The sequence below is a fragment of the Aptenodytes patagonicus genome, chromosome 4 (assembly GCF_965638725.1).
Source record: "Aptenodytes patagonicus chromosome 4, bAptPat1.pri.cur, whole genome shotgun sequence".
NCBI lineage: Eukaryota > Metazoa > Chordata > Aves > Sphenisciformes > Spheniscidae > Aptenodytes > Aptenodytes patagonicus.
Window position 1 is genome coordinate 80,324,494 of NC_134952.1, and position 9,460 is coordinate 80,333,953.

At 37.4% G+C, this 9,460-nt stretch overlaps 1 long non-coding RNA gene across 1 annotated transcript in view; it reads left to right on the top strand.

The window, feature by feature from the left end:
• Positions 1 to 8,651, top strand: part of LOC143159849 (uncharacterized) — a 47,011-nt gene extending 38,360 nt beyond the window's left edge. The window contains exon 3 of the long non-coding RNA XR_012995234.1: positions 8,582 to 8,651. This is a non-coding gene — a long non-coding RNA (uncharacterized LOC143159849). The remainder of the gene's footprint in view (positions 1 to 8,581) is intronic.
• Positions 8,652 to 9,460: the final 809 nt, after the last annotated feature.

Sequence of the window (9,460 nt, forward strand, 5' to 3'; positions counted from 1 at the left end):
TTGTGATAGCAATCTCTTCACATGTAAAATGAGTCTGTAATCTAGACTCCAATCTTGTTCACAAAGTTTGGAATAAGAAGTAATGAGCTTATTTTATATCAGAAGTATGGACAACATAGTAAGAAGAACTTTCTTGGAGGATAGCTGGCCTTGGACCAGAAAACTTAGCAATGTTGTGGAAGGAACGTCCTTGGCAATTTTTAAAAGCAGGGTGGTTTAGACATACTGGTCCTGCCTCAGAGCATGGGTATGAACTTGATGACTTAGATTTCACTTTCAGCCTTAATTTTTGTATAATTCACATGAAAACAGATACCCTCTAGATAGGAGTAATCATTATTTAACAATCCTGCCACTTAACCTATTAGATTAGTGTCTTGCTTTTTGTTGGAGTTGATACTGGAATCGGCTTCTATTTTTGCAGTTTTATTTCCAGCACTTAGCAAATCCAGGAGCTCCTGTTTGGCCTTCACAAAGGGACAGTACTCACAGATTTCAGTTACACACATATGTTTTGTTTATGTTTTAAGATTTTCACAAGCTTTCACTTACACATCCAGGACCCGCTTCTGATTTTGTTTGCAATATTTTAATATCCAAACAATGGAAATACCGTAAGAGTTTCAGATGTCACATTTGGTGGCCCTAGGAAAAAATGTGAACACAAACATTGAGAGGTTTGGAAGTTTTGTGAATTCGACCTATTTATTTGTGATATTTGTGTACAGGACCAAATGTTTATGGCAATATCTGCAGTTCAGCAAAGTGCTTCTGATTAGAGTTTTAAGAATGTTCTTAGTACTTTTGTTTATTTTGAAACAATTTTCTATTTTATGTGTTGTCACTTACTGCATTGTTGAACTTCAAAAGTATATTTTATTCCAAAGAAAAAGCAGTGATAGCAACGTACAGATGACACAACCTGAAACTTTAGTGACAGATATTTTTACCTGTAAATTTTATCATTTAGCAGTTGAACTTTAAAAAACTTTGTAGAATGACTATCCCAGAATTTAATTTACTACTTCCTAGTGTGTCAAGATTTTGCCATTAACTGAGATAGAAATAAGCATATGTCATTGCAGTTGGAATAAAGAATGTTTAACTGTCATAGCTGCAAAACTAGAACTGATCCTGTTGAATGCTACTTTCTTTTATAATGCTCAAAGTTCAGAGCCCCATAAAACATGCCAAGATGCTAAAACATCATTCATATATATATGTGACTAATAGAATGTCCATAATAATGAGTAAAGGTTAAGGAAGGTGAAAGAATTACAGTACCATGTGACATCACAACAAAATCAAACCTTGCATTTCAATGGGAAGTATTATTTAGCAAGTGGCAAACTAGGATGATTAAGTCAGCCTGCGAACAAGGACAACATTTACCTGTCCTCTTCCTTTAGGTCATTTTTGTTTAACCAAGAAAGATTTTTCCTTTTGGTATTGTCTTTTCCAGCACCTTGTGGGATCTTTCCCACCACACTGCTTCCTCAGAATTGCATAACTGACCAGAAAGGAGGTCCAGGCTAGCAAGTGGAAAAAGCCTGAACTACATACAGTCGTGCACTTCTGTAACTCATTTCTCCCTCATTTTCTCTACTGTTCTGTCCTTTTTTTTTTTCTTTTTCTTTTTCTCTCTTCTCTTCAACATGGAAGAGAATGAGTTAGTGTAGTTTTCTCTCAAACAAGACTTAAACTAGAGGCAATTTAAGTGCTGAATAATGCCTCAGTTCTTAGCAGGTGCTTAAATTCATCCTGTGACTGTGACTGCCGTATGTGCTTAATTTTATGCCATGAATTCAAATCAATGAACTATTCAGGGTATTAAAGTTAATATATGTCTAGTGTCATTTACAATATGAGTGAAATCAAGAGGTTCAGGGCTTAGATATGTCTGTCTGTAAAAAAGGGGGTTGTAGTTACTACACAATAACAAAGTCACTGCTCAATTAATGACTTAACTGACGTTTCTGTATTCTGTATCCATCTTAGCTTCAGACAGCTATTTACAGGTATAACTGTTACTGTTACTGACTGGAGCCAAAGAATAAATTAGGTAGAGGTAAACTGCCAACAGTTGCTTTTTTAAATGAAACTGGTCCTTGTAGATGTGGATGGAGGTCAGTAAAGCATTGCGAAAGTAAGGGATGCAGGAGTTTCCCTTCTGAAGAAAAGTTCCACTCTCTTCTTTTGCAGTGCTTAATTTCAGTAGTAGTCACAATAAAACTGTTAAATTTTTTAAACACAGACAAGCGGAAAATGTTGTAGCCAGATTTACCTCACAATAGATTTCCATGTATGTGTAGGACATGTTTGGTTTGTGCTAAAGTCAGATGATGTGTATGTAACAAAGAAATGAATGTAAGTAAAGGCTGGCATTAGGAAAAAGCTTGTTCCATTTGTCAAGCAACGAGTTGCTAAAGAAAACCTGTATTTTAATATATTGGCTAAAACAAAATCTTAAAGAGACTTGCCACATTTTCTGTCACAGGTCTTTCCAACTTGTATATTTGCCTCTAATGCATTGAATAATTTTCTTCGTCAGTTCTCTCACCTTCAGGAAAATCTGCAGACATGTTTCTCACAAATTTAGCATGATCTAACTGAATGAATGTTTTTCTTGACAATAGCAGGGAGGTTTGTTATGTCTTTGTAAAAGTTAAATCCTGAAGAAGATAGACCTATAATCCTGCTTTTACTTAAATTCTGAAGTTGAGCTAACCTAAACTTCCCACATGTGTTGCAATTGAAACTAAGTCCTATTATTGTTACAAATTTTCATGAAATACTTCTTGCATTCTGACAGAGGCAGTACAGGGTTCCCTATTTTCACTTCTAAATTCAAATTTGTTTGAATGAAAAAAAAAAATTGTAAAGTTATCTGGAATATACTTCCCTGCCTTTGAAAAGTGTGGAAGAAAAACATTTTTGTGAATATGTCCAGTTTTAAGTTTTGCTTAGGGGAAAAAAAAACCCACATTATTTTTGCAGCTGAAAAAGGAAGTATTTTCATTTCAATTATGTGCTGGATTGGTAGTTTCTCTGTAGCTACCTTGGACAGACTGGCAAGAGATCACTATATTTGAGGTATTGATACAATGTATTCAATAATGTATAATGTATTTGATGGACTTTTCAAAATATCATTAGTGTTGGCTTTCTGTCAGGATCCAAAGACTATAATTGTTTTTCTGGGATCCATAGGAATACATTCTATGATTTAGTATTCTCATTAGCCTCAAGTTTTTTTAAAGAAAATGGGATGGTTTATTTTGTAGGATTTACATTTGCCACATCACATCTAGTAACAATTTACATAGAAAGCTTGCAAAAAACCCCCAACCTACCAAAAAAAAAGGCCTCCTGTTTTAACTGCCTTGTCTGTAACATAAAATGACCTAAAGGAAGACGACAGGTAAATGTTGCCCTTGTTCACAGGCTCACAGGCTGGCTTAATCATCCTAGTTTGCCACCTGTTAAATAATACTTCCCCTCATTGAAATGCATGGTTTGATACTTACAACTCATGGGAGACTGTGGTCTGTATTTGGCTGAAGTTAAGTAATCCATGATAATAGGTACAAGAAGCAAGGAGCATTTCTTCAACAGCATTTTTTTCATGCTGTGGGACTCTTTGGCATTTAGGACAGGCATATTAGAAATACATTTTCTGTGCAGAGGTGGGGATGGAGCAGAGCTTCATTTTTTCCTGGAGGCACAACATTGCTCCTGCTTCTCACTGAGAATGGTACAATTGCCTCAACAGCCCCGGGGATGCTGTAGTACCACGGGGATGGTTGTAGTTTGGGCTACAAGAACAACAGATTAGGGGTGACTTCTCAAGATTTGTCACTTACAGTTGGCTCACACTTTCATGCTTTATTTCCAGCCTTTGAGAGTTGAAAGGCTGTCATTTTAAGAAAACACAAAGCTGAGAGTCCGATGTAATCCCAAGAGTTAAGGCCACAAGCACAGGCCTGTACTATCAAAGACTTAATCAGAGCCAGCAGCTGGCCAGGAAGCTTTAATTTAGTATGTGCATTTTCTGATGATCAGTAGTTGAAAACGCATTCATTTCTGTGGGTGGTCCACTGCACTGTGAGGCTGACATGTTGCTTGGTTTTTTCTTTCATCAAAAGGATACAAGTCTTCTCACTACTTATAAAACATTACATTTTGACTAGTGTCACAAGCATGTATTATGCCTGCATAAGGAGCTCCTAAAGAGAGAAGCCTCGCTTCTTAAATGTTGCATGGTATGTATATCTCTTTGGCAGGTCAATGTTTGTGTGGAAATAAGTCCTTTTGATACTGCATTTAATTCTAACTTCTTTCTCCATATCCAGTGAATCTATTTAGATGCCTTCACTAAAGGATTTGGATACCTGACAATTTTATTTCATTAGCTTTTGATGTTGGTACTGTGCTTTTAAAAGGAAGCATTCCAAAAGAAAAATGAGTTCAGCAAAAAGATTATAAACTTATCATTCTGCCAAAGTGTTGAACTTCCTCTGTTTGCTGATGAGTGCCAAACATCAAACTGGCAGACTATCTTGGGGGTTTTGTTTTTGAAGGTGAAGGGGGAAATTTTAGTCCAAAATATGTTTCATAATGGTAAAGTATATAGTATGTTTTTAAAGTATTTGAAGATGCAGATCCAACTCAAACCTCAATGTATATCTGATTTTTATGAGCTCCACTGATACTATTAGATCAGCGGATTAATTTCATACTTATTTTCCTAGTTTAGTACTGACAAATCCAACCATTCAGAATTAAGATCCACAGTCTGGACAATGGTTTATAAATAATGTGTGTTTTTAACTGCATTGCGGGGAAGGTACATACTAATTTTTGTCTGACATGCACTTCAGGCATCTTTTCAGTTTCCTGAAAAGAAACTAATGGAAAGCTGAGATTTTTGTGAATGCAGGAGCTGGAAATTGGAAAAAAAAAACTTGGAAACTTGAGATTAAATCCTGAAATCTTAACAGCGTTGCTGTCCTGGCTCTGCTTTGCTGCTCTTTGTCAGTCCTGACTCAGAGAAAAAATACTTGCCTTCTGCATATCCATTTAATGCTTTTCTATCTGTTAAGGCAGCGACAAGCTTGGCAATTACGCCCAGTGATGCTGGTGGTACTCATTATGCAAGTATCTTTTCAGGAGGAGTTAGGAGACAGTCACTGAAATGCCATCAGATGACAAAAACTTTGCATGTGGCTTTTTTCTCCCTTAAACTACTGAGAATCAGAAGAGTCTCCAGAAAAGTTAGCTGAGTACAGCTGCTGTTTGTGAGAGTAGAAATAGGACCAACGTCTGGCATGCCTACCACACGCTTTATAGCCATGCCATCATGATCAGCAGCACTAGTGCAGACTCAGCCACAGAGGTGTTCAGGCCAAACGTTGTCTCCAGTTTCACAGTCTAACTCTGAAGTGGCTCCACCGATTAAGCTGTTCTGCAACTCCTAAGGGTTCCTCAACCTGTGCCTGATAAAATTTAGCTGAAAAGTGTTTTAAAAGCTTCTCTGAACAACCAACTCTGAACTCAGTCACCAGGCTTAAAATGTTGCTCTAACTTCTATAAATTTGGTGGTTTGAAATTAACTTAGAGAAGACAACAAGACTTTTGTTATGAACAGGGCAAGTGTCTTTATATGTGGTTTATAGTTCATATGTTTGTTTTTAAATCAGGACAGTATGAACTCTTAAAAATAAACAAAGAAGAGAGCAAAATTCCACCACTTAAAAATCAGCATTAAAACGGTAAACACTGGTAAACAAAGCTGAGAATAATCAGTAGGGAAAATAATTTGTGGTTTAAAGAAAAATAAACTTCTGATTCTACCAGTAAACACCTGTTCAGTTTTATGCGTGCCTGGTCTACTGATTGCTTGGGGGTTACAGTTCCAAAGCAAGACTGGCCTAGTTGAAGCACAAGTTCAAGAACACTTCAGCAGAAAGGTAGTCTGCAGGCCAAAATAAAAGCTTCTAGAGCCAGAAACAAATTTGAACAGGAAGAAGAGTATTTGAACTATTTTTCTTACATCCAAGCATGAGCAATATCAAGCCTGTGTTTATTAAGTATGGCTTATATAGCTTTTCGTGCTGAAATAATTTTAAACTAAACATAAAAACTGCCAACCTGAGAATATCACCTGAGCGTAGAGGCAGAGAAGTTGAGATGGAGTTGCGGCTAAGTAGGAAGACTCTGGCATGCACTCACAGGAACTGTGTTGGCAGGAAATAGTCAATCAAAAAAAGGAATCAGGTGGCCAAGTGTTTTCTTAGGAAAACAGCCTTGTATAAAAAAAAAAAACCAACAGTACAAATAAGGTGGAAAAGCTTACTTTAGTGCTTCCTTTTTTTTCCACCCTTGAGAAAGAGAACAGTTACCAACGTTTTGACTTGCTTCAAAAACAGGCAGCCTGGCTGGCGGCCATAGGTAGCCCTGCTGTGGAAACATTTCTGTGGCTGATACTAATACTTCATGGTAACTGTTACCATCCGGCAAGAAGCACTCTACAGAAGGTTAACACAGTAACTGTTTTATTGCTGACGTGTTTCAATTATTTTAAACACTTTTTCCCGAAACAAATACATAAAGCAAGCACGTTTTCTATAAGATCTAAAATAAACAGATGAATAGAGATGACACAAATAAAAGAAGCAAGCCATATTGCAAAGCCATCTCAATGCAGCCTGTCAATAAAGAAAAACAAATAGTGTAAAACTGTTGCAGGAAAAGTAGTTTATTATAAGAAAAATGTTGTCAGTAGTCTTGCATCTAGATGTCTCCATTTTTATTTACTATTTTGCTAGAACCAGGTGCTCAGTATTATTTCAGTTCGTTCCTCCATTGTTTAGTGCTCTGTACAGTTTATCATCTTGCCTGGGACCTCTGTGTAGTACTTCAGTGGACTTCTGGTTTGACAACCAATGTCAATATTCCTTTAGAATCTCAGGTTTCATTTATCACTTGCTCCAATTCTTTCCCCCAACTGATAAACTTACTGGGGTGTAAACTTACTCAGGTATATTTTTTATTCATATAGTTCTTTCAAGCCAATTGAATTCCCCCAGAAAAGAGAACATGCCCTCTTCTATAATTATAAACTGTATCCAGAGGTTGTCATCTTCTGAAGTAGAATTTTGTTCTTTTGGTTTCTTCATGTTCCAGGCAGATTCTTTTGTCTGCACGAAGAATATAATCTAAGATAACTTCTAATGACTACTTTCACAAGGCCCTAGAGTGTATTAGCATCCACTTTATTATAACCATTAACCGAAAAACATTTTGCTATTTTCCCTTGAGGAAAGTAACAAGTTCTTTTTTTGCTAATAAAAATGTCTCTTCCATCTGTTTTATGATTAATCCTTAACTGAATTCTTCCCAGCACTAGAAATACGGAAACCAGATCGTAGTACAGTCTTGCAGCTTCACAACCACCTGGTATGCCATATCACAGGTACATAGCTTAAATATGAATGTGATTTATATTGGCAAACATTCTACCAGAAGAATTGATGATAACTAATGTAGCAGCTACTGGAAGTTCTTGTTATTTTTTCATCAGATATTCCTTATTTTCCCTTAAAACATGTCCAAGCAGAGTAGGGCAAAGTGGGTAAAATTAATTTCATAAATTTAGTAAATACATTAAATTAATTTCATAGCTGACATATTTTCCAAATGTACTTTCTAAGAATATTTTCTAAACGTTTTCTACTATTGTACTTGTTAGGGGTCAGCTACATATCTTACCAAGGGGATGCACCGTGTTGTAAGCATAGCAGATCTGTAGAGTTTATGGGCTTTTTGAATTGTGGGAGTTGCTTGTTATGTTTTCTGTGATGAAAGTATCTGACATAAAAAATACTAACAGATTTACTCGCAGAATTTCAGGCTGTGCCACATAACTTAGATTTCCTTCTTGGCTAGTAAAACAAACATTTTTATACTGTTGATGGTTATTGCCAATGATGCAGGGGTTAGACTTGTGAGATGCAGAAGGTTAAGCTGTAGGTTCAAGTTCTGCCTCCTCTGGCCTGGGAGGTAACTTGTGTGTTGTGAGGAAATAGGGCATCCAATACATCTACCGCGGTCCAATTTCCTTGGAGATACGCAACTTCTCTCCAAGCACATAATACTGCCTGCATCCCCTAAATGGGATTTAGACTGTAACTTTGCTACAGGCTTCAGGGACAAAAAAGAGCTATGTTACCCCCAACCATAGTGTCTCCAATTCCCTCCTTCACGCAGCAGTGAAACAATCTGCAACTGCTGTGTCACTGAGAGAGACGGCTTTCTCTGTATCAGCCTGCCTGTGCTCCCACAGCCCCTCCCTGGAGTCACAGCTTTGAAGCCTCTCTTTCCACACTGCCATGACAGAGGAAGGATGAAGAACATCACCCCTCTAGAGGCTGTTCTCCTTGCCGAGTTGCAGCCTGCAGTAGAAAGGACTCGGATAATTTGGCATCTCTTTCTTAAGTCACTGTGTAGGCTGTAATACAGGTTTGAAAGGTGACCCCAGTGACTAGTAGACCTGAGCTAAAAATCCTGTTTCTTGATGCAGACATGTGCATGAGTGCCTATGACCAGGCACCTAATCCTGTTTTACAAGAAAAATGGAGAAATGAAGTGATCCTCCTGCTGCCCTGAGGAAAAATGTGAACATGTGTTATAATCCCTTGAATTGAGGTGAGTCTATCCTGGAAACTTTAGCACATTTCCAAGAGAAGTGTCATCCTAGGTAACAGTGGTTTCTTTCCAAGACACTTGTTTGTCTGAGTACAGCTGCTATTTGTAAGTGATTCAGACTAATGTCTCAAAGTCTGGAGGAACCTTCAGTCCTGACACAGGACAACTGTGTTAACCTTGCTTTATCCTGGGTCGTTTTGGGCAAGGCAGCTCTTGAACTCATTGGTATCACTGAGTTTTAGGCCTAAGTGTCACAGGGATGATACTGTTCTTTTTGAGGTGGGAATATGTCATGCAGTGGATATTCTGGTATTGGGTGTAGTAGTTTTTATTACTTCTTCCTTAACATATCCCTGATGCTATACTCACAAGAATATTTTACTGTAAGTTAGAATAAATTAGGGGAAATCGATTTGTGATTTAAAGCAGCTGAGGTCTCCCTCAGTGGCAAAGCTCCTGTTCACTTCAGAGAGAGTAGGATCATGTCTCCCTTCAGAGACATGCAGCATATTTTAGTAAGTACACATTACATAACTTGTCCCACATTTCTTTCTCTTTTTAGTATCCCAGTGTTATGAAAATTATGTTCCCATTAATCATTATAGCTGCTCATCTTTTTCTGTGAAAATAAATTACCCTCTGCTGCCCTTCCTGCACAGGAACATATTTAAATCAAAACAAGTATATATACATGATTGGTTCAGGGAAGGAGGTGTCAGCTAATGGGGGCTTTGCTACTGCAGAAGTATGAAAC